The sequence below is a fragment of the Triturus cristatus genome, chromosome 1_1, assembly GCF_964204655.1.
Source record: "Triturus cristatus chromosome 1_1, aTriCri1.1, whole genome shotgun sequence".
NCBI lineage: Eukaryota > Metazoa > Chordata > Amphibia > Caudata > Salamandridae > Triturus > Triturus cristatus.
In genome coordinates, this window is record NC_140579.1 from 916,799,831 (window position 1) to 916,825,256 (window position 25,426).

The following is a 25,426-nucleotide window of genomic DNA, read 5'->3' on the forward strand; positions in this document are numbered from 1 at the left end:
CAAAGGTTGCAGCCTCTATGTGCCTACGTGCCCATAACTCTGTAGATCTCACTCAGGAGAATGAAACAGGGTGGAAATTAGCCACCGTCACAGAAAAGGGGGGGGGGGGGGGGAGTGCCGAAACCAATCCAGGTATCAATGTGATAGGTACTCGTGTGCCTGTGACAAGCATAAACACAAAAGGGGATTGTAAGGTCCCTCGGCTAAACAGCCGTACAATATATATCAAACATAAAGAGAGGGGGGACCTAGGAGCCGTTAGAGGTCCAGTGTCCATGCTCCTAATGTATATATTTTAAATCAACAAGAGGACATCTGTGTACTTAGGCCTTTCGGCAGGGCAGGGCTCCTTACTGTGGCACGCAAGCATTATCAGTACAACCAGCTTTTCAGTGAACATGTAACTTCTGACTTTACGAAAGTCCCCGCATAAACACAAAATGGGGGCTGGTAGACAAAATAGCTGACATCGGAGACTAAGTTAACAGAATACATTTTTTAACGTTTAACAGTCCCTCCTTTTAGCCTTTGCTAAATACCCGCACTCACCATAGCGGGTGGCCATCTTGGAATTCCGTGTGCGAAATGAGGTCAGCAAACGAAGCATCAAGGCGACCTGCCTCACAGGGATTGTTCTACGATTTCTTGGATACAGGCAACAGAGGTTCTTCCTACCTGCCAAACGGTTCAAAAGGTGTTTCCTAGCACGGAACTGGCCAGTCCTGACACTGTGAGCCAAGGCAAACAACTGCTATCTTGCTTCTGACCGGATTCCTTGGCCAAAAGGTGAAAAGTTATGACTATACTTCCAGTCCTGGGCAAAGTACTGTGATGACAACATGAATAGTGTCAGTGGTTTTCTGCACTGTACACTTTTCAATTCTCTCCTTTCAGATACTGCAGGACGGATTTTGCCGCAAAGTCTGATCGTAGTTTGGAAAAGGGTTCTTCCACGGATTCAGGATACTCAGGCCACAAATCGTACCAAACCTAGTTTGGCTGCTTCCGTAACACAGAATCTCTGACCAAGTAGGCCCTCGAACTGGACCAGACTCGCCGTACCCCTTTTTAGGTCTCTATTTTACCCTCCGTCTCTCATACACTCCTCTCCCTAGCTAGGACACGTTACAGTGAAATCTATTCGTTTCACGCCCTCTCTCCTCCACTTCTCTCCTAATTCCTCCAAAATGGGTTTAAACAATTTGAGCATTTAAACTACTGGTTACTTTGAGCACTTAATTATTAACCCCTACTTTTTGGCCGTGCTGTGTAACAGACACATAGTGGGTGTAACTGTGTACATGCTTACACATTTAAACAATTTTAACCTTTAAACTATTGCTTAATTTCAGCCGGAGTCTTCAAGTACGAACCATGAAACTTAATCATTAACCACCTGCTCTTTGGGCGTGCTGTGTAACAAACGCATACTGGGTGTAAAAGTGCACTTGCTTAAATATTTACACATTTTTGTCATTTAAACTACAGCTCGATTTCAGCCAGGTCTTCTTCTCCCATTTTCTCCTTCTCTCTTCCACTCCTTTCCTAATTTTTCCCCACTCTCTCTCTCACTCCATCTATTTTTCTCCCTCTTACCCACTCTCTCCACACTTTCAGCCCTTCTCGCATTCTCCTCTTCCCTTCTCATCTGTTTTACCCCTCCCTCTCTTATACACTCCTCTCCCTAATGAGGACAGGTTACAATAACATTTAATGTATCTCACACTTTTCTTCACCTGGGCAAAAAAAACAACCATTGGCATAGCCAATAGGTCTCGCCTTTGGGACCTTATAAGTAAAAAAAAAAAACGGAAGTATAAGACTTCATGTTTACATTTACTGCATCCTAAATTCGAAGTAAATGTAAACGTGAAGTCTTATACGTCAGTTTTTTTTTCTAATAAGGTCCCAAAGGCGAGACCTATTGGCTATGCCAATGCTTGTTCTCAAAGTCTTTGTTCAGTTGGTAGCACAAGGTCTCAGATTGTACCTCTCTCTTCCAGCTACCTTTGGATCAGTAAAAAGCAGTTCTTCAGGTGTGGCAAAATAGTGGTCCGTCTTTTCTTCGTAATTGAGAATGTTGTGTGCATTTCCTGCGTTTCTTCTATTCGTGACCCGGACTGTCGTCCGCGTTGCCAATAGGACCTGTTCAGGCCCCTTCCAGTGAGGTTCCAAGTTCTTTGAACGCTGAAAGTTTTTTGTAACGACCCAATCGCCAGGTTGTAACAAATGCCCAGGACCTTCAGAATTGTCAGGAAATTAGTCATGCACCTGTTTGTGAATCAAAGAGAGATTGTCTGTAAGTTCCTTCTTGTAATCTAACAAAATAGGGTACTCAAGTTCTCTCATTTTCTTGGGACGTGGGGGACCCCATACATTCATTGGTCTTCCAAAAACCACCTCATATGGTGTAAGGCCAGACTTACTATATGCCACTGCACGTGTAGACATGAGGGCTAATGGCAAAGCATCAGGCCATTTAAGCCCTGTCGAGGCCTTCACCTTAGCTAATTTAAGTTTCAAAGTTTCATTATAGCATTCCACCAAGCCGGCAAATTGTGGATGATTAGCAGCATGAAATTTCTGACGTATACCCAAACTCTCAGTAATCAATGTAATAACCTGTTCAATAAAATGAGGTCCATTATCACTCCATAAAATTCTACAAATACCAAATCTAGGAAAATATTCTTTCAAAAGGATCTTAGCTGTGGTGAGTGCAGTATTATCTTTCGTAGGATACACCTCCACCCATTTACTGAAGGCACATATTGGGCCTCATGTAGGAAGCCAAATACCGGTCGGTAACGCACGATTTTCGGTAATTATACCGTTACCGACTGGTATTTTGGCTTTTGAGATGTAGGGGGAGAATTTCATGATTCGGTATTTACCGAATCGGTAAAATTACCGAATCGGTAATATTACCGATTCGGTAAATACCGAATCATGAAATGAGATGTAGGGGGAGTGTGTGGTGGGTGTGGGGATTTGTTATTTACCACCAACTAAAGGTTGGTGGTAAATGACGAATAGGTGAAAAAAAGCATTTTTGTGCACGTTTAAGTGTGCAATGTGGCAGACATACATGCCCTTAGGGCATGTGTGTGCGCCACATGTGCACACATGGCCGAATCAGGGGTGCAACAGGGTGTCAATGTGACACCCTGCCACCCTTGCATGTGCTCCCCCATTACCGAATCGGTATTTACCGATTCGGTAATGAGGCATACCTTCCCATCAATGGGAAGGTATGCCTCATTACCGAATCGGTAAATACCGAATCGGTAATTACCGAATTTTTCCGATTCGGTAATATTTACCGACTCATTACCTACATTGCATTTACCACTTCATAAATACCGAATCGGTATGATTCGGTATTTATGAAGTGGTAAATGCCAGGCCACCTACATAAGGCCCATTATAACCAAGGCATACTTTAGATTGTTGCACCTTTCCAACTCTATGAAATCCATCTGTAGGACTTCAAATGGTGCACTAGCCGGAGAGAACCCTCCTTTTGGGGTAGCTACTCCCTTCCCTGGGTTGTGTTGCAAACAAATCATACAATGTCTGACATGGTGTTCAAGTGTTTTACTTGTATCTGGATGCTCCCATACTTGCTCTAGTTGTGTAGCTATACTGTTTGCACTAACATGTGCTGGGCCATAGTGACAAATGGTAGTACATAAGAACTGGTCTATTTCCACCTGTCTCCATCTGGCCCTTTTCTCCAACAGTTTTCACTGTCCAATATTCCTGTCTTTTCCCATTGTTCTATTTCCTCTTTTGTTGCCATCTGTTGGATCTCTCTAATCTCTTAATGTACATTTGCTATTTTTTCTGCAGTGGAATACATCACATATATTTGTCCCTGTTGACTATGTGCTGTCTCTTTTGCCGTGCTGTCTGCAAAAGCATTGCCCCTACCTACATCATCCACTACTTTCCGGTGTGCACTACACTTAATAATAGCCACCTGCTTTGGTATTGTTAATGCAGTTAACAAATTCTGAACTAATTCTCCGTGTTGAATCTTTGTACCACGGGACGGCAAAAACCCTCTTTCCTGCTATAAGCGTCCGAATTTATGTGCAACTCCAAAGGCATACTGACTGTCTGTATAAATATTCACGGACAGTCTTTGACTAAGCTCACAAGCTCTCAGGAGTGCAATAAGTTCGGCAGCTTGTGCGGACTTGAAATGGATTTGAACTGTCTCCACAATTGTTTGTAGCGTAGTGATAGCGTGAGCTGCAGTAGTAGTACCATCAGGTAACTTAAAACAAGACCCATCTACATACAAGTCGCCCTGGGCATCGGACAGAGGAATATCAGTAAGGTCCACTAGACCCTTGGTTTGTTCTTCAGTGGTAAAAATGCAGTCGTTTATTTCACTAGGCTGTTCAGAAGGCAATGGGAACAAAGTAGCTGGATTCAAGGTCAGGCATCGTTTGAGTGTAATATGTGGTGCTAACTAAGTGAGTTCGTACCCAGTAAAATGGGCACTCGTCAAATGTGTCTTAGTTTGATTCAACAATACATCAACTGAGTGGGAGACGAAAACCGTCAATTTATGGTCCAGTACAAGTCATGCTGATTGTCTGATTGAAATGGCAGTTGCTGCCACAGCCTTCAGGCAACCAGGGAGTGCCCTGGCCACAGGGTCCAGAACTGCAGAACAGCCTGCACATGGGCGTTGTTTGTCCCCATGTGGCTGTGTTAGGACAGACAATGCACAACCTTTTTGTTCGTGTGCATAAGGAGAAAATGGTTTCGTGTAATCAGGTGGACCTAATACAGGAGCAGAACATAATGCTGCTCGAAGTTGCTGATATGCGTTCTGACACTCAAACGACCAAGCAAAAGACACGCAATTGATGGACGGAATGCAGAACAAATCAAAACATTCACCCCCAGTCAAGAGATCTGGGTTAAATCCATCATTCTTTTGCTCATCATGCCACCCCAGTTTAGACCTGGCCATATGCAAATCAGTTTTGACCCTGTGCCTCATAGGAACAGTCCAGCCCAAACTGCCAAGCCAGGTCCTCCCTGGACCGGAAACAAGCATCGTAGGACCGGTTTCGGGGTTTCACCCCTCTTCAGCCAGGATAGCTTGATTCCAGTGGCACAGTGAGCCCAGGACTCACGTCTGGGCATACTTGGCGCACTTAGGGCGAGAAAGCAAAAGACTCGCAATTGATGGACGGAATGCAGAACAAATCAAAACATTCACCCCCAGTCAAGAGATCGATTTAGGCCCAGATCTCTGTACTGGTGTGAATGTATGGCATTGTTCTGCATTCTGTCCATCAACTGTTGTTTTTGAATTTGTCACTCCGAGTGGGACGGGTATGCTCAGACGTGAGTCCCGTGCTCTCCATGCCACTGGAATCAAGCTATCCTGGCTTAAGAGGGGTGAAACCCCAAAACCGGTCCTAGGATGCTTGTTTCCAGTCCAGGGAGGACCTGGCTTGGCTGTTCGGGCTGGACTGTTCCCATGAGGCATAGGGTCAAGACTGATTTGCATATGGCTGGGTTCAAACTGGAATGTCATGGTGAACAAAAAAACAATGGATTTAGGCCCAGATCTCTGTACTGGGGTGAATGTATGACATTGTTTTGCATTCTGTCCATCAACTGTTGTTTTTGCAATTGTCACCCCGAGTGGGACGGGTATGCTCAGACGTGAGTCCCGTGCTCTCCATGCCACTGGAATCAAGCTATCCTGGCTGAAGAGGGGTGAAACCCCGAAACCGGTGCAAGGATGCAGGGAGGACCTGGCTTGGCAGTTCGGGCTGGACTGTTCCCATGAGGCACAGGGTCAAGACTGATTTGCATATGGCTAGGTTCAAACTGAAATGGCATGGTGAGCAAAAAAACATGGATTTAGGCCTAGATCTCTGTACTGGGGTGAATGTATGACATTGTTCTGCATTCTGTCCATCAACTGTTGTTTTTGCACTCAAACGACCAAGGCACAGGAAATGGAGTATCTTTGGTTGTAAGGGCAAGGAGATGTTTAATAATGAGGGGAAAAATTTGAAATCCAATGACGACAATAGGACATAGTTGTGCCAATCAATGCCCTAGCGTCCTTTTGCGTCTGAGGAATAGGTGTATGTATGATCGCCTGAATTCAGTCTTTGGTCAACGTTCTTCCCTCCTTCGACAAGAGGTGACCTAAATAGGTAACCTCTGGTCGACAAAACTGTAACTTATTTTTCGATACTTTGTGGCCCAATTTAGCAAGGTGAGTCAATAATAGCAAGGTAGCCTCAATACAGAGTTCAGTGGTGTCAGCTGCTATCAGCAGATCATCCACGTTCTGTAACAATGAAGTGCCTGGGGGTAGCTGCAAGGTATCAAGTTGGCGTTTAAGGGCCTGACTATAAATGCTCGGACTCTCTGTATACCCATGAGGAGCACGACAGAATTGGAAAGAACGCCCCTTAATGGAGAAGCCAAACAAATACCTGCTAGAAGGTGCAATAGGAATGAAAAAGAAAGCATTTTTTAGATCAATTACCGAGAAAACACACGCTGTGGACGGGATCATTGTCAATAGAGTAGTAATGTCTGGAACTACAGGAAACTGTGGCACTACAATTTTATTAATTTCACGCAAATCCATTACGAATCGATAAACTTTTTCTTTATCATCAGAAATGGAACGTTTCAAAACAGGCAAGATAGGGTTGTTACAAATATTGCCATCAGTTTCTTCCACTACCCCTTTTACAATGAGATCCTCTATGATCTGAAATAAGGCACTTTCGCCTTCCTGCAATATTTTATACTGAGGTATTCGGGGCAAGACAGCATTCTGTTTATCCTGTATGTGTACTGGTTCAATAGATGATAAACCTACATCAGTATCACCTTCTGCCCACACAGAAGGCGGGACCATGAACAATTTGTGTGGAACTTCATTAATGACATACTGCTTATCACATATTGGCTTACCAAAGGTAACATATACACCATCCGGTGATGCGTGCATGAAAATGTTTGAGTAAGTAGAGTCCTAGCAGATTATCAGGACAATTTGGTGCAAGAAGGAACGGTGAGGTAATAGTGAACGGTCCAATAGGAAGATCCAGGGGTTTAGACACGGGACTAAGAATAGGCTTGCCTGCAAAGCCCACAGATAGATTATTATAGCCAGACGAAGGAGTCCCAGGGATCAGTTTTTGAGAAAGTACACTTCGTGTAGCTCCAGTAGCCACCAGAAACGTCTGCGAGGTCCCTAATATTTCAGCAGTAACATATGGGCCTGTCTGATCTATTGGTATAGAAACCGATCCCTTCTCTCGTCCTACACTGTCCTAGTTAAACTGCATACCCGTGACATCTGATGTACTAAAGTCATCTGCATAATAAGATTTCGTGGAGACAGTATTGTCAAAATGATTCTGTCTACTACTAAAACCAAGACGCTGTTGCGGCACCCTTGTCATTCCCGTCCCATACCTCTACCTTGTTGGTCGATTAATGGGCATTTTGATCGCCAATGTCCGTCTTGTTTGCAATACGCACATTGATTCCGCCCCAACTAGCCAAACGTCCGGGAATCTTGATTATTCCTCCTCGGGAGGTCAGCTCTAAAAACTCCTCTACCTCTCTGTGGCCCATAAACCTGTTGCAACAATATTTTAGTTTTTAATTCCTTATTTTTACCCTCTTTCTTATCGTTCTCATCATTTACTTGATTCTCATAATACTGGTTCATGTCCAAAATGTTTGGCGGGGTGGAGGAAGCCCACGTACTTTCAGCTACTCATAATTTTTGCGAAATCACAGGTAACAAGTTAGCTACGAACTTGTCTACGAATAAATGTTTACCTGTGTCAGAAGTTGTGTCTTGATCACTGTAATCATAAAATGTCGTCTCAAACCTGGTGAAAAAGTCAGGGACTGACTCCTCTTTCCTGTGTTTACAAGCTACTGATTTCGCCCATGATATTTTCTTTGGTGGCACTACCTCCTTCAGATAGGTAATGATGTGACCCGGTACATCTAATATAAGCTGTGGTAGTTTCTCCCCTGCTTTCCTTTCCGCATCTGCCGCTTCTAATTGCGCCCAAGTACCGCCAAAAGCCAAAGGTCAGGGGACAGTATCAATCCAAAAAGCATGTCAATATCTACCAAAGTCATAACACAAGAAGTTACTGCAGCATTCATTTCGTCGTAGAATGCACTCGGGTTCTTCCTAGGGTCAGGCAAGGAAGTTTTAAGGGCTAATATGGCCGATCACTTCCAAGGGGAATAAATCCATTGGAACTGGAACCCAGCCGCATTGGCACCCTGACCCTTTCCTACGGCTGCCTGAAATACAGGAGTCGATTCCCGCATAGGGAAAGCTTTAGTCGAGGCTGACATTAAGTTTTCTTTTTTAGTAAATATATCTTCTACCTCTAGTTTTAAGGGAGCAGCGGTCAACGCTCCTTCATTTGACCTTTTACATATCCTTATTTATTCACGAGGGGCCTCCTCATTCATATTAGTCCTCCAGTCCTCTATTAGTGCATTAGCCATTTCCCCTACGACATATTGCTGAGTCATTTGTGGGTAGTGCGTCAAAGTCGTGAAAACCTCGTCTAATAGTATATCATCGTCTCGGACCCACTCACATGCCCTAACCAATAACACCAATTTGTCATCTTCTGTAAGGGTAGACCCATGACGTTGTTTCGGGTGTACGAACTACAACCTTTCTATCAGGTACAGGAGTTGCAGCTGAGGCAGCAGGCAATGGAGGATACATTTGAGCTACTTGAGGTAACTGGGGAGGCGCCGCCGGGACCGCATTGTTCCTGACAGGATTCGGCACATAAGGAGGCGGGGCTGGTCTGCAAAGCATTTCTTCTAGTTCTGAATCCTCGTCCTCTAAACCCTTAGGTACTTTTTCTTCCTTAGCCACATATACTTTTTGCAATTGAAGTTTAAATCGTCTCTCATCACTTTCTACACTTTCTTCTTGCGCTCCTAATTGTAGTTCTTTAATCTTCTGCATGATAGTCTGTTCTTCAGCTTTCTTCCTATCCTTTTCTTCTTTAATCTGTTTCCGTTTAATATATTTTCTCCATAATCCTACAGCATCAAACATACTCTGTCTGCTTTTCTTTTTAAAAACCTGTTCTTCTACATATTGCAATTTATTTAAATTAAAGGTACCATGAAGGGCCACTGTAAACTGGCATCTGCCTTCGTATGTTTGTTCCATAATGTGCTAAACAGTATGAAAGAAATACCTTATTTAATGTACATTTCATAATTCGGAGTGCCTTCTAGAGGCGCTGGCTGTCTTTCTTACGAAATTCTATTTTGTAGCAACAACAACATAATGCACAAAGTGTGCTCAAAACAGGCATATTTACCAAATTCTTCTTAACAATATTGTTGGGAGACTCTTATACCAAAACCAAAAGACGAGAAAAAATTCTCACATTACCTGCCAAAAACATCTGCAAATGTTCTTTTTCAAAGACAAAAACCAAAAAGACAACTAATTCGATCCTACCTGATCGCAGTACTCCAACACCCACCTGCCGATCCTCGGATCAATAGATCACCTCCAAAATGCCAACCGAAGAGCCCCAGTTGAGACACACAGCCGCCACGAAGATCAGGTCGATAAGCTGAAAATCACCTTGGGTGCCAAGGTGATTTTCAGCTTCGAGTCTCCGTCTGCGGGAGCCCCCTCAGTGTTTCTGTCCTGTCGAAACGACCTCCTTCTGGTCCAGCTGTGTCCTTCAATGGGCCCCACGTTGCCGGCGCCAATTGTAGAAGTGAGAGTTTTATAAGTCTCACTGGTGCTGGGAGACCCTTAGTCTACAGGCTCACAAAATGAGGATCAACACTGGAGTGGAACAAAACACAAGTTTATGACATCTCATGAGCGGGCTCCGTCACACAGACACTGCATGTGGCTGAGAAGGAACTGACTAGCATGGTTTCAAACATGATATTTGCACAAATTTGGTAAAGTAAGACCAGCAGTAAAACCCCTTTGTCATTGTTACATAATGCTTACACAACCCCTTACACAACCCCTTTGTCATTGTTACATAATGCTTGCATGCTGAACTGTTGAGTCCTGATAAACCCCTAACTACGTCATCTTGGTAGATGGGCGAGGGAGGTTACAGGCGTTGGTGGGCTCACAGATTAGACATCTGTGTGCTTAGGCCTTTCGGCAGGGCAGGGCTCCTTACTGTGGCACGCAAGCATTATCAGTACAACCAGCTTTTCAGTGAACACGTAACTTCTGACTTTACGAAAGTCCCAGCAGAAACACAAAATAGGGGCTGGTAGACAAAATGGCTGACAGCGGAGGCTAAGTTAACAGAATACATTTTTTACGGTTTAACAAGTGGGTAATTCGAGACAATGCTTACATAATCATTTTCTTTTGAGAACGCTGTTAAAGGAAGCATAAATGTCTGTACTGGCTGTCTTCCATTCCCGGCTTATGAATCTCTTGTGATCTTCTATAACTAACTTTCTAGTGTTTGTAGGTGATATGTACAAATTGTTTGTTGTATTGTGTGCTGAAGTCTTTTTGTGATAGTGAATGTGCGTGCATATACATTTTTTAGAATGTATATGCGTTTTGTTAATTATAGTTGTTTTGCCCTTTTGACTTGTTTGGTTTGTACCATGTACTGAGTTGCATTGCCTACGTTGGATTCAATTATGTATTTGATACATTCAAGAACGTATTGGGGATTTAACTTCATTGGCATTGAAATTTGAAACCTCTTCAGCAGTCTTTATTTTTCCATTTTGTTTCATGTGTTTACAAGTACAGTGCAATGAAAAATGCTGAATGACTGACTGTATATTTTGTGTAACTCCTGAAACAACTGAAAATGATGTATTCTATGGATTATTTTTAAACAGCTCGATAGTTTTTCATTATTTTTTTAAAGGGTGCTTGTGGTCCGTGTGAGTTTGGTGGTAACGGATGCATGTCGTCTTGAGCTACTCCCTGTTTTGTGGAGGTTCTAAAGTGCCTGGAAACTGACCCCAAAAATGTTTTTATAGCCTATAGCTTCCCTCGCCAATGTTCCCCAAACTGTGCACGTTTAACCAGATCTGATGTTCCTAGGAATAATTGAAATATGGTGAGAATTTGACAAATTAAAATTGGTATGGACACATTTGGTTTTGGTGTTATTACCTATGCTACATATACATTCAAAAGTTTCGCTTCTCTGTATTTATGGTTTGAAAGGAAACACTAGCTTTCATTGATATTAACATGTGGTTTGGGAATCTGTGTGAAACATTTTTTGCTCAATCCCTGAAAGGTTTGTTTAGATTGATCAGGTTTTAACACTTATGGAGTGAGATGGTGTGTACGAAATCCCAATGTTAACTATTTGGACTAGCGCAGTGAAAAAAAAGGCTGTGCGCAATGCTATTATATGTAATCTGCCCTCATAGGACACTCACGTCTGTGTGCAGATATAAAATGTCCACAGACCTTATGACTCTTTGGAAGCTGAGTGGCTGCTAAGAGCAAAAAAGTGTCAAATCTGCCATCCTAGAGACACGTTGACAAATAATGAAATCTGCTGACTCCGCTAGGCAAAAAACAAAATAAAATAGCCTTCAATTAGACATGTTCAGCACATAGCTAGAACAGAGGGCACACTGCCATATAGCAATTGCGAAATTGGTGTCATTTGCCAGAAAGGGTGAGCTGTAGATATTGCGATTTTGCCTTTTTCTGGTAAATTCCTCAAATAATGAATAGTTTTTGTACTTCATTTCGCAGTTCCAAGACTTCCTATATTAGTATAAATATATGCCCAGATGTGCACTGTCTTAGAAAGAACATTAGCATAAATATATCATTATACTTGTCGCCAAAATTCACAGACAAATTGAAGACTATTATTGTTAGATTGAAGCATAACCCTAAAACTTAAATTTCATCCTGCCGAAATATCATGACCGGAGTCTCGATGATCACAATATTATAAAGGTAATTATACATAGATTTACTATTCTTATATCTTCATGGTAGATACATATAGTGGTATAAATAATGAAAGGACTCTTCACTATGCAAACCTCCTCCAAGGTATGGCGGGGATTTACTTTCTGTCTGCAGTATTATGGCAGGACGGTATTTTGTCGCTCTATATTGTGACATATATCCAACTTTGAGTTATTGGAGCCTAGGCAATGATGTCCCGAGGTTCATGATTGTGTAGGTTATGTAGCTTAGTTGTGGAGTCCATCAAATACTTTCTCTTTTTGTGAAAGAGTAGGGATAAATGGGAACACACCGATTGCTTCGATACGGAATTTAGCACAGGTGAACTCTGTGCAAGACATTGCAATATTTTCTGATGACAAAATGCAGAAAAATATATTTAAATGGTGCACTGTTTTGTTGCTAAAATTCTCATTTTGTCATAAATTACATGCTGTAAATTATTTCTGTATTATCTACTTTTGACATTTGTTGATAACAGGTTGTGCTGTATAAATTAGTATTTTATTTATTTGTCGTTTTATTTAGCATGAACTTGACCTGAAGGTATCAGATCTCTTTACATAGTTGGGAGTAACAGTTAGACAAGTTACATATGTGTAGATACAATTACATAGGATAGGATTGAATACAAAACAACAGCATACAAAGAAGTATATTGTGGCCAGTGATAGATTATACATATGAATATAGAAATGGAAGCGGTTACATGGGATAAAAACAGATACATGTAACGGTGTGTAAGAAGAGTAGTGGGAGATAGGGTATGTCGGCTTGTGTAGTGGTGTGTGCGTGAGCAGCGTGTATGGTAAGATGAGCAATAATAGAAAGTCAGTATAGTATATGGCATATAGTAACAAAGTAAATCAGTATAAGAGTAAAACATAATGTCACAAGCTAGTGTGATGGTATGAGCCTACTGTAGCTGGATTAAGCAGGAGGGATAGATTATGCTACTTTTTAATCTAAATTTAGCTCAATTTCATGCTTATCCTAAAACAAAGTGGATTGGGCATTACTAGACCAAAACTGGACATCCCTCATTTATATTAATGTAAACAAAATGCTACTTTTTTATTTTTGTATTACCAGTTTTAAGTTTTTTCTCTTTTTTAAGCAAAATAAACTGATTATTATTTGGAGTTGCATTAAAGATTAGAGTGATGGAGGTGAAAGAAAAAATGAAACTAAATGTATTTTGAAAACAAAAGATTAAACTAAAGTCTATGTTAATACAAATTGGGATTTCAATGTTTCGCAAACTATCCTTTTCATTCCAGTTTGATAATTCCTTCAAACTGTTAACAGAAATTGCTACCCAACCAATAATATCCCTGAGCACTGTTCATGATCTAACACGTCATCGATGGTATGACCAGTGACATGATCAATGAAATCTCTGAAGCCTGCAATGATTGCTCTCTTTCGCATCTTTTGATTGTGGAGTAAACACAGCCACGATGGACGGAATGTAGAGCAAGTGCACGAGGAGCGGCAGTGCCTGTGGCCAGAGTTTTGAGGGTATGGCCGACGACTTTGTCAGCAGGCTCTGGGGAAAGTGATGCTGAGTAGAGGGCTTAGTCAAAAGCCCGAATCTGCACTTCGAGCCATGGCTGAGCCCAGTTAGCTATGAAGCAAGTGGTCCTGAGCTCAGGGCCTGGCCATTGGATAGGTTCCGTGCACGTATCTATAGGTACAACCCGCTGGCGTGGAGCTGAAACACATCAATTATAGGTACTTACGCAATGTAGCTCCAGGGCCTCTAAAACACCTTTCATGGCCTCACACCTCACATTTCATATTCCTGATGACATCATAGATGACATAACTGTTAAGGCATCACAATTAACTTTACTAATAGATGAATGGATATGGTTCTGATGACATATGTCCCCAAAGATTAATTTATGTTTACATTTAAAATAAAATAAATCATGAACACTTAAAACTATTAACCATGCAAGGTAAAAATGATGCACAATATGCACTACACACAAATGTAATTGCTGTTTTACATTAGTCATTCTAATTAAAAAATACAACTTAAAAAAATGTAAAACGTATTGTTAGAAATGGGATTTTTGGCAGGCTAGGGCATGTGCCAAAACCAGGCAGAAACCACCACTCTAGTCAGGATAAGGGAGTTACACTCCTGAAATAACTCCTGCTCATCCCCTTGGTAGCTTGGCACGAGCAGTCAGGCTTTTCTTAGAGGCAGTGTGTAAAGCATTTGCACATAACCAACAGTAATACAGAGTAAGCACTACAAAAGGATACCACACCAGTTTAGAAAAATATGCAATATTTTTATATACTTAAGACAACCAAAACGATAAAAAAAAACACAATACAGTACTTAAAAATCTTCACTTATCAAAATAGGCTTTAAAAATAGTTCCTTGATGTCGATAGCTCCGTCCGGGTCTGGGGGCTATCACGGCGTCGTGAGCAAACAAATCCAAACAGTTCTGGCTGACCGGGGCATCGCGGGCCAGCTACGGTGTCGGGAAGACCCGCAAACAGTACCTTTTAGAAATGCAGGGCGTCAATGACCTCTCGTTGAGCTTCTGAAAACACCGCGTCTGCAGGCATCGGTTCCGGAGGTCGGTGCAGGAGTCGTCAGGGCCCTCTTAGTCACAAGCGTTGCAGGTTGATCTCCTCTTTGTTGGAGTCAGGAGCGCTGACGTCGGCAGGCGTCTGGTGCTGCGGTGCGAAGTGCAGCGGTGCGGTGTGCGGTGCCCTCAGGTCGCGGTGCAAGCAGCGGCTCGGTGGCGGCGTCAGATGGCGTAGTCGGTGAGACCAGGGTCGCGATGCGAGATAAAGGCGGTGCTCGTCACAGTGCTGGCAGGCCACGGTGCAAGCAGCGGCGTCATTGTTGCTGAAGAGCTGTCGTCGGCTGACGAACTGGCACTGGCGTCGGTAGGCCAAGGCTGCGGTGTGGGATGTGGGCGGTGCGTCGTGTTACTTTACGAGCGGTGCCCACGAACCATGGTGTGAGCAGCGGTGTGGATTTTGGCGTGGAGCGCCGTCGTCGGGGAGGCCAAGGCGTCGTTGTGAAGCAAGATGGTGCGGTGGCCACAGTAAGCGGTGCGAGCAGCGGCTCAGTGGCAGCATCAGCAGGCGTCGTCGCTGAGACCAGGGTCGTGGTGCGGCGGTGCCCTCTGCGGTGCCAAGGTGTCGTCGCGAAGTGGTGCGGAGTGCGGTGCCCACAGGTCGCGGTGCGAGTAGCGGCTCGGTGGCGGCATCAGCACGCATAGTCAGTGAGACCAGGGTCACGTTGCGGCGGTGCCCTCTGCGGTGCCTTCAGGACACGGAATCGGCAGCGGCGTTGTAGACGTCGTCGAGTTGCTTTTCTTCTGTTGCAGCACAAAACACACAGTCCCCAGTGCTGAGGGTAGAAGAGCTTGAAGTCCTTGTTGTTCCTGAGACTTCTTGAACAGAGGGCAAGCTCTACTTCAAGCCCTTGTAGAAACTCTCAAAAGTAGATTGCAGAAAGTTCAGTCCAGTCCTTTCACTGCCAAGACAGAAGTAGCCACTGCAGGCCAACAAAGCAAAGCACCCAGCAAAGTGGTAGTTCCTCCTCACAGCTTCTCCAGCTCTTCTTCTTGGCAGTCTTCTTGATCTAAAAGAGTTCTAAAGTTCAGGGGTCTGGGTCCCAATATTTATATCCCAAAATTATTTGAACTCTTAGGCAGAGAGTGTCTGTACCCAGCCAGAACCAGTTCTGCCTTCTCTGGTGTGATTTCCTGGCAGGGTGTGGAGATGGCATTGTCAGAGGCAGACCAGGCCCTTTGAGATGCAAGGAAATCTCCTCCCCCTGCCGCCCAGGTCTATTCAGCCCTTTCCTGACCCTACCTAGACTATCTGGAGCCACTCCTGCTCACCAGCCTTCTGTCATCCAAAACCCAGACAAGCAATCCACATTCCAGCAGAGGCACATGGGATGACTGAGCAAGAAAATACCTACTTTCTAAAAGTGGTATTTTCAAACATAGAATGTAAAAATCACCTTCACTAAAAGATGCATCTTTAGATTCTGAATTCAGGCATACTAAACTTCATTTTCCTACCTATTTCTCAGGGCCAGTTATGTTTATAAGATGTTATAAACAAACTTCCCATTCTGTCCTATGGGGGAACAGGTAGCCTTGTAATGGTGAAAAACGACATGGGCTGTAATTCACTATCAGGACATGCCACACACACCAGGGCATGTCCTACCTTTCACATACACTGCACCCTGCCCACAGGGGTACCTTGGGCCTTCCTCAGGGGTGCCTGACATGTAAGGGAAGGTTAGGGACTGGCAAGTGCGTTCACTGGCCAAGTTGACATGGCAGTTTCAAACTGCGCACAGACTCTGCAATGGCAGATCTGAGTTACCTGTTTAGGGCTACTCACGTGGGTGGCACAATCAGTGCTGCAGGTCCACTAGTAGCATTTGATTTACAGGCCCTGGCACACTCAGTGCACATTACTAGGGACTAACAAGTAAATCAAATATCCAATCATGGAAACACCAATCCATAACACAATTTACACTGAGAGCATATGCACTTTAACTCTGATTAGCAGTGTTAAAGTGCCCAGAGTCCTAAAACCAACACAAATAGGGCAGGAAAAATATAGGAGGAAGAAGCAAAAAGTTTGGGCCATTACCAACATGTATTTAACACTCCTTACTGAGTCCTCCCTATGGATAAATTCCTCTCTATCCAGATAGCAATCAACATAACAGTCATTTGTAAGAGATACTTGAATCTGAGCCCGAGCAACGGAGGACAACAAATCATTATGCATCCCATGGTTCCCCATCCCAGAGTGGACGTCATCTTTCACCAGTTTTTCATCTGCTCCATGCGCTTTTCACATCTAATGGAAGAGGGATCTCGTGCACTAGCATATGAACTGGTGCTGCCTTCAGATACATATATGTTTTTTTTGTGAATTAATGGAGTGTGACATAAGGGGATACATTCTGAATCTGTCCAGTTTAGAGGTGGTAAATGTGTAACTTTAAACTTTCACACCTTTCTCTAACTCCCTTTTGAATAATGTGCACTTATCATTAAAAAATGGCACTTTAAGTCAAAATCAATCCATTGTAAAAAGTTTTCCTCCCACATTAATTCCAGACTTTTTTTCCCATCTCATGAATTACGTGGACATCCAATGCCACAAGCCCTCCAACTATAACCCCCCCCCCCCATTATGTTTTATGCGAAGCAGAAGGTCATTCTTTATACAATCAAAATGTGCTGTCAGTTTGCCACAAAAAAAACCTTCTCAAGTCCCAAAGGTTTTGTCATATGCCCATGTGCCATCAAATTTCAAAAAGGTCCCCACATTTGGGGGTGATAGGCCAACATTTGTAAAAAAAGAAAAAAACTTTTGCTGGACTGCACCAGTTTGGTCACATATGTCATTGATGATGTCATAGGTTATGTTGCGAGTCATGTCTTCGATGGTGTTAATTTTGATTTGCAAGGTGGTGAGCACTGTCTGGGACAGTGGCGGCCGGCATGGCCGGCAGGTGGCAGGGCAGGCACGGGGGGGGTCACGAGCACGTGGGAGGGTCGCGGCTGCAGGGGAGGGTTTTAGGAAGATGCACAAAACAAAAAAAATTACAAAGATTAGCTTACCTTACCACCCGGTCCCGTGTCTCTACCCCATGCTCTCCTCTAGAATCAGGAAGCACAGCCAGGCCCCACTGGCCTATCACAACCCTGCAATGCAGCATTGTGATTGGTAGGCACCCAGGCTCCCCTGACAAATCACAATGCTGCAATTGGTTTTGAGTGTCCTGGTTTGACGCTCAACCAGGGAATGGGGGCCTGGGCATGTTCTCCACGCAGGCTATAATACAGCCTGCATGGAGAATAGGGATAGTGCGCATGACTGGTTTGGGCGGCCCGAGAGGGCGGACCAAACAGTCACTGCACACTTAGGAGTGCTAGAGTGGGCAAACCAATCCTCTCCTGCCCTGCTCCGAGAGCAGAGTAGCCCCGCCCGCAAAGCAGCACAAACATAAAATGATAATAACTAAGTTATTATAATTTTATGTTTTCTCTTCAAACTCTGCTTGAAAGCGATGGGGCGAAGCTCCTTTGCCATAGCGGGGGAGCCACCACTGGTATGGGAAAGTCATGTCTAAATAGGTAACAAAAACCGGGAAAGTTCAGTGTCTTCAACTAAAGCAATATAAGGAATTTCTAAGTTTTTTTTAAAGGATCAGTGGCTTTTCTAATTACTTATTGATCCATGTCAACGGTACAGCTGCGGGATCCAAATTAAGAATCTTGCCACCAGGACTAGCCCTAAATCAGATTGACACGGAACAGCGCCCAAAGCTGAAAGACAATTTGGTGTTTGTTGTTGGGGCGGCGTCATTGAGGTGTGACGTCAGGAGGTGTGAGGAAGATGGGAGGAGGGCAGGGGGTCGATAGGTTGCTAACAATTACGCTGAGGCTGAGGTACATTAAGGGCTGATTACAAAGATTTTAACAGGACCGATTTAGCTGCTGTTTGCATAACATTAAGTCAGGCAGCTCTCTGCTGCGCCCCTTGGAATTTTGAACCAGCTCACCCATACCCAAGGCTGGCCCTACTTGCCACACACAATATATCTAAGCCCTTTCTACTGGGTAGGGCTCGAGCACGCTGCAGTCAGAAATGCCTGTGGGCTGGAAAAATATCAGTGTCAGGCCCATGCCAGTCACGTGACCCTTGCCCAACATGGAATGACTGACGTTTACCAGGACCTCTCGAGCCTCCAAGTGTAGCGGACTGGCCATAGGTGGGCGGGGCAGTCACCGTGACCCGCCATCAACGTCCGGTCTTGTGCAAGCTGAAAGCAAACAGTGTAGGTGGGGTTAGAAGACAAAGCAAGGCCGCTCACCAGAGTGCTTTGGGAGCGTATAGTGCTCGGTGAGCACACATGGGAAAAGTACCTAGGTCGTGTTGGGTAGGGTTGACTTGGTGACAGGGAGGTTAATCATACCCCCAAACCCACTGCCTGCAACCTATTTTTTAAGTAAAGCAACAACGTCTTGATATAAAGAAGAGGGGAACAGATAACCTCCTCACTAACGAGCAAGCACAGTGTGCAGATGGAAGAGCAAAAAATAAGCACCTGAGTGAATAATAGTTTTTAGGTCTCGCCTAGCGAACGCAGCGCATGCGCTGCTTCGCCTTGGCGAGACTCTATTGTCGTCGCTTTCGTTCGCGAAGAGAGACAAACCATGTGCGCGCCCGCACATGCGATGTGCACGCGCATGGCATCTCCCACAGCGCGCTTGATTTATTACGGCTCAGCCGCTCGCTCCCTCTCTGCGCGCATGCCGTTTGCCTGCTCGCGGTTGGTTTTAAAGGACTGTAAAAAATGGAGCCACATTTCATGGATTTCCTGCTCTGGTTCTGGGCTTTTTAGTAAAAAAATAATAAAGTAACAGGAAAGAAAAACAAGTAAATAGAGGTAGGTGTTGAGTCGTGAAAAAGCCATAAATTAAGTGCGGTTTAGATGCACGGCGATTAGCTGGCGATTAGTCTTTTTCCGGCACAGAGGTGTCTGAGATAAGAGGTGAAGCTGCCCGCCAAGTGTGGGGCTAGGATTCCAGCTCTTCGGCCCGGGTCTGAGTTATGGGAATGGTTTAAAAACGGTAGAGGTCGGGGTGAGAGAGCGAGAACCAGCGCAAAACACTCTTTTCTTTGATACACAGACTGACAGGGGCATTGAAAGGGCGCGATGCACGCGAGAAAGGGGTGATTACAAAGGCATCGAAGGAGAACCTCAGATGCTTCATGTTTTAATAAAGCGCCTGGCTCGCCACACATCATATAAATCCTCGCAATCAATCCTACACAGACCTCACAAACACACAGGCACGTCCACACAAAAACACAGTGGCACAAACAAAGGATGCACTCAAAGATACGCCAATCAGACACGTGTGCGCAAGCGTGCACAGGGACACCATGGCGAAAGACACGTGTGCATAGGGACAGACATGTTGACAGATGCAAGTCTGCACCCAGACAGACGGGGCGACAGAGTGCACACAACTACACACGACGACAGACGCAAGAGTGCACACCAACAGACCCAAACGTGCGCAAACGTGCACGGGACAGACACAGCGACAGTCGCAAAAGTACACAAAATACAGACCTCCCCTGAATCAGAAGCGCAGAGGAGCGTAAAGAGCAGCACACACATGGAGTCAAGCTCACACTCACAACTACAGGCAGACAGGGAAAGGATGACTAACAGATACAGACAGGCCGACAGTCACAGATGAACGTTTTAAATAACAGCCAGGGACACACAGACAAGCAAAGGGGCACACATCTAGAAGTGCAGACACAGGCATGTATGAAAAGAGAGTTTGATACACACAGTGTTGGATACGCACATACATGCACACAGACATAGATAGGTCTGGACAGACATGCAGAGGTAGGCATGCACGCCGCTGCAGACTACCAGGAGGAATCTGAGACCTGCACATGGAGAAACAATGGTAATACAAAGAAGGCGAGACACACAAACAAGCATACACAAATTGACTCCTATTTGTATACTTCTAGACAGGCATTCAGGCGTGGAGGTGCACACGCACGGCCTCGGATAAACAGTGTGGAGTGGGGTGGTGGGGGCACAGGTCAAAAAGCTGACAAAAACAGGAAACAGACAGGGGCCTGCCAAAAACCTACACACACGCACGCACCAATACACACACAAGCACAGCCACGCGTGCACTGCTATGTGGTTTTAGGTAGCGCCGATACACAACTCAGCGGACGAGCAGACATCTCAGGTACACACAACCAAAGAACAAACATTTGCAATGCAATAGGTCTAGCATTTACACCAGTTTGAGCTATTGACGTTGCAAATAACAATGCCTTTCATTTTTGTTTTCGTTTTTAAAACATAAATAAAACCCACTGTCATTTACAATGCCAATAGCTTAAACTTGCTTAAATACGAGACCTATTGCATTGCAAATGCTTGTTTATTTTATTTAGGATATACAATCCCCTGCATAGGTATCAGCTCAGGGACCCCCTTCTGTGTGATTGTTTTGGTGACGGGGTTGTCAGAGGGGTATCCAAGCATGTAGTCTGCCAGTACTGAGGTTACAAACACTTTAAATGGTTTTAACCATTCCTAATGTATTGCTTTGTCAATTAATTGAGAGCAGGCTTGCTCTGTGCTCCACGTCTGTTCCTCCAGGCGTGTTTACTAACCAGGAACGCGTGTAAACCTTTATTAAGCATGTCATCTGTGTTGCTTTTTCTAAAAGCTGGTCTACGGCCCCATGGTGTATGGCTTTCCATAGCACAACCACTGCACAGCTGCTGAGGAAACCTTCTGAAAATGTTAATAACATAGGTGGACTGTTATTAGACATCTATATTAAACGCTGATTCGGATCAATACCAAATATTCAAGATAGGGTTTTATAGGCCAATTTTGAACTGAATTACTGCAAAGTGCTGTCCAATGTGAGAGTTCTGGGAAGTGACAGTAGTGAGTAAAGTCATTTGACTGAAAGCGCCCAATTTGGTCAAGCAGGGAAGACGGGATTTGATAAAAAATTTCATGACTGAGGGAAGGCATGCAGAAAAGAGGGGCCTGTGGAAGAGGGGGTGCGGTGATACACTGGGCAAAGGGCGGCTGATGACAGCTGCAGGTAGCACTAGACTGAGTAAAGAACTTCCATCCAAAGGTGCGGGAGCTAGGCTGGAAGAAAGGAGGAGCATCTACTGAGCTGGCCGGGATATCTGCACGAAGGGACACGATCTAAGAGTGGAGACTTGAGAATGTATGACAGTGTACACGGGTGAGTGAGGGCTGGCCATCATTTACTATATGTAGGTACACTGAACCTAAAGGAGTATTAGCACATTCACTCTGTACTGTGCCGCAATTCCTGCTGAAACTACTCCAGCCAGTCTACGTCACCATGCTGCCATCTAGTACATCTGGGCGCTCCTTTTAACTGTCAAACCAAAACCACCGTACATTGAAAAAAAAAAAACTACCTGAGCCTAGAAGGTGTTACGTGTTTGGGGCCTAGATGAAATTGCTAAGTCTCATCCCCGTCCTGTCACATAGTATTGGAAATGTCAAATGTGGGGATCCCCACAGCCAAATAAAAAGCTATATACGCACCCGAGGGGAGCTGCTACCAAATGGATACATTTTGGCAAATGCCACTGAAACAGGGACTGGTGACGGCGGGTACAGATGCTAAACAAGCATTTGCAATGCAATAGGTCCCGCAGTAGCATAAGTTTGAGTTTTTGGTGTAGCAAATAATAATGCAATAGTAATGTATTTTTTTTATTAAAGGCATTTGTAATAGTTTAGTTGGCATTTGTACAAAATATAGGAACATGTTGCTATTTTTTAGAAAACATACAATAAAGCGGCCGATTCCGATAGCCGGTCGGACAGCTGTCCATAGCCTTACCCTGCGACCGACACGTACCTGGAGCCGGTCCGTCCTGTAGAGTAAGTACGATGCGCATAACTGCCAAAAACACGACCGACGCGTAGGCTGTGAATCAAGCCCTAGTCTCCGTCCGAGCCGTAACTCCCAAAGAGGAACCGAGTCGCCCGGAAGCAGTATCCATAGCAGTTTCCGGCATGACAAGTACGATGCGTACTTCCTACATGCCGGACGGGTCGTCACGTACGGCACGTCACAGCATCCGGAACACAAGCATATCAGCTACGATTCGCGCCACAAATCAATACACGGCTACGAGACGGACCAGCTTGCAGCGGGTACGAGACGGAGCAACAAGCAGCGTGTACGACACCAACACATCATGAATCCCATCGCGCAGGTCATACCAGTATTCTACATCTATGACCGGCTCAGGGACCGACGCCGACGGCGCAGGCGGTATTTCAGACACCTACCACATAAACAAACGACACGTACCCGCAAAATGGCACACACACACAGGGGATCCACATCCTGGCCACTAACAACAGCCCACCATAGGGGTTGCATGGCCAGCACCACTAACACCCCCACCCATAGGGGGCCTGTTGCCCATCACCCCTGCCACCCCCACTCACAGGGGACCTGTTGCCCATCACCCCTGCCACCCCCACCCATAGGGACTATGTTGCCCATCATCCATGCCACCCCCACTCACAGGGCTTATGTTGCCCATCACCCCTGCCACCCCCAACCATAGGGACTATGTTGCCCATCACCCCTGCCACCCCCACTCACAGGGCTTATGTTGCCCATAACCCCTGCCACCCCCACCCATAGGGACTATGTTGCCCATCACCCCTGCCACACCCACTCACAGGGGACCTGTTGCTCATCGCCACTGTCACCCCCACCCATAGGGACTATGTTGCCCATCACCCCTGCCACCCACACCCCTAGTGCTTATGTTGCCCATCACCCCTGCCACCCCCACTCACAGGGCTTATGTTGCCCATCACCCCTGCCACCCCCACTCACAGGGCTTATGTTGCCCATCACCCCTGCCACACCCACTCGCAGGGGACCTGTTGCCCATCACCCCTGCCACCCCCACCCATAGGGACTATGTTGCCCATCACCCCTGCCACACCCACTCACAGGGGACCTGTTGCCCATCACCCCTGCCACCCCCACCCATAGGGACTATGTTGCCCATCACCCCTGCCACCCACACCCCTAGTGCTTATGTTGCCCATCACCCCTGCCACCCCCACTCACAGGGCTTATGTTGCCCATCACCCCTGCCACCCCCACTCACAGGGCTTATGTTGCCCATCACCCCTGCCACACCCACTCGCAGGGGACCTGTTGCCCATCACCCCTGCCACCCACTCCCATAGTGCTTATGTTGCCCATCACCCCTGCCACCCCCACTCACAGGGGACCTGTTGCTCATCACCCCTGCCACCCCCACCCATATGGACTATGTTGCCCATCACCCCAGCCACCCACACCCCTTGTGCTTATGTTGCCCATCACCCCTGCCACCCCCACTCACAGAGCTTACGCTGCCCATCACCCCTGCCACCCCCACTCACAGGGCTTATGTTGCCCATCACCCCTGCCACACCCACTCACAGGGGACCTGTTGCTCATCACCCCTGCCACCCCCACCCATATGGACTATGTTGCCCATCACCCCTGCCACCCCCACCCATAGGGACTATGTTGCCCATCACCCCTGCCACCCCCACTCACAGGGCTTATGTTGCCCATCACCCCTGCCACCCCCACCCATAGGGACTATGTTGCCCATCACCCCTGCCACCCCCACTCACAGGGCTTATGTTGCCCATCACCCCTGCCACCACCACCCATAGGGACTATGTTGCCCATCACCCCTGCCACACCCACTCACAGGGGACCTGTTGCCCATCACCCCTGCCACCCCCACCCATAGGGACTATGTTGCCCATCACCCCTGCCACCCACACCCCTAGTGCTTATGTTGCCCATCACCCCTGCCACCCCCACTCACAGGGCTTATGTTGCCCATCACCCCTGCCACCCCCACTCACAGGACTTATGTTGCCCATCACCCCTGCCACACCCACTCGCAGGGGACCTGTTGCCCATCACCCCTGCCACCCCCACCCATAGGGACTATGTTGCCCATCACCCCTGCCACCCTCACTCACAGGGGACCTGTTGCTCATCGCCACTGCCACCCCCACCCATAGGGACTATGTTGCCCATCACCCCTGCCACCCCCACTCACAGGGGACCTGTTGCCCATCACCCCTGCCACCCCCACCCATAGGGACTATGTTGCCCATCACCCTCACCCACAGGGCTTATGTTGCCCATCACCCCTGCCACCCCCACTCACAGGGCTTATGTTGCCCATCACCCCTGCCACCCCCACTCACAGGGACTATGTTGCCCATCACCCCTGCCACCCACACCCCTAGTGCTCATGTTGCCCATCACCCCTGCCACCCCCACACACAGGTCTTATGTTGCCCATCACCCCTGCCACACCCACTCACAGGGCTTATGTTGCCCATCACCCCTGCCACCCCCACCCATAGGGACTATGTTGCCCTTCACCCCTGCCACCCCGACTCACAGGGGACCTGTTGCCCATCACCCCTGCCACCCCCACCCATAGGGACTATATTGCCCATCACCCCTGCCACTTCCACTCACAGGGGACCTGTTGCTCATCGCCACTGCCACCCCCACCCATAGGGACTATGTTGCCCATCACCCCTGCCACCCCACCCATAGGGCTTATGTTGCCCATCACCCCTGCCACCCCCACTCACAGGGGACCTGTTGCCCATCAGCCCTGCCACACACACCCATAGTATGGGTGATGTGCAACACATCCAGCATACGCAAACATCAGGTATGTCTGCAAAATACATCCCCCATGACATCATGACAACAG

General features: G+C 46.1%; 1 protein-coding gene across 1 annotated transcript in view; it reads left to right on the forward strand.

Moving 5' to 3' along the window:
* Window positions 1-25,426, forward strand: part of PLEKHA6 (pleckstrin homology domain containing A6) — a 933,224-nt gene that overhangs the window by 132,340 nt on the left and 775,458 nt on the right. The window lies entirely within an intron of this gene.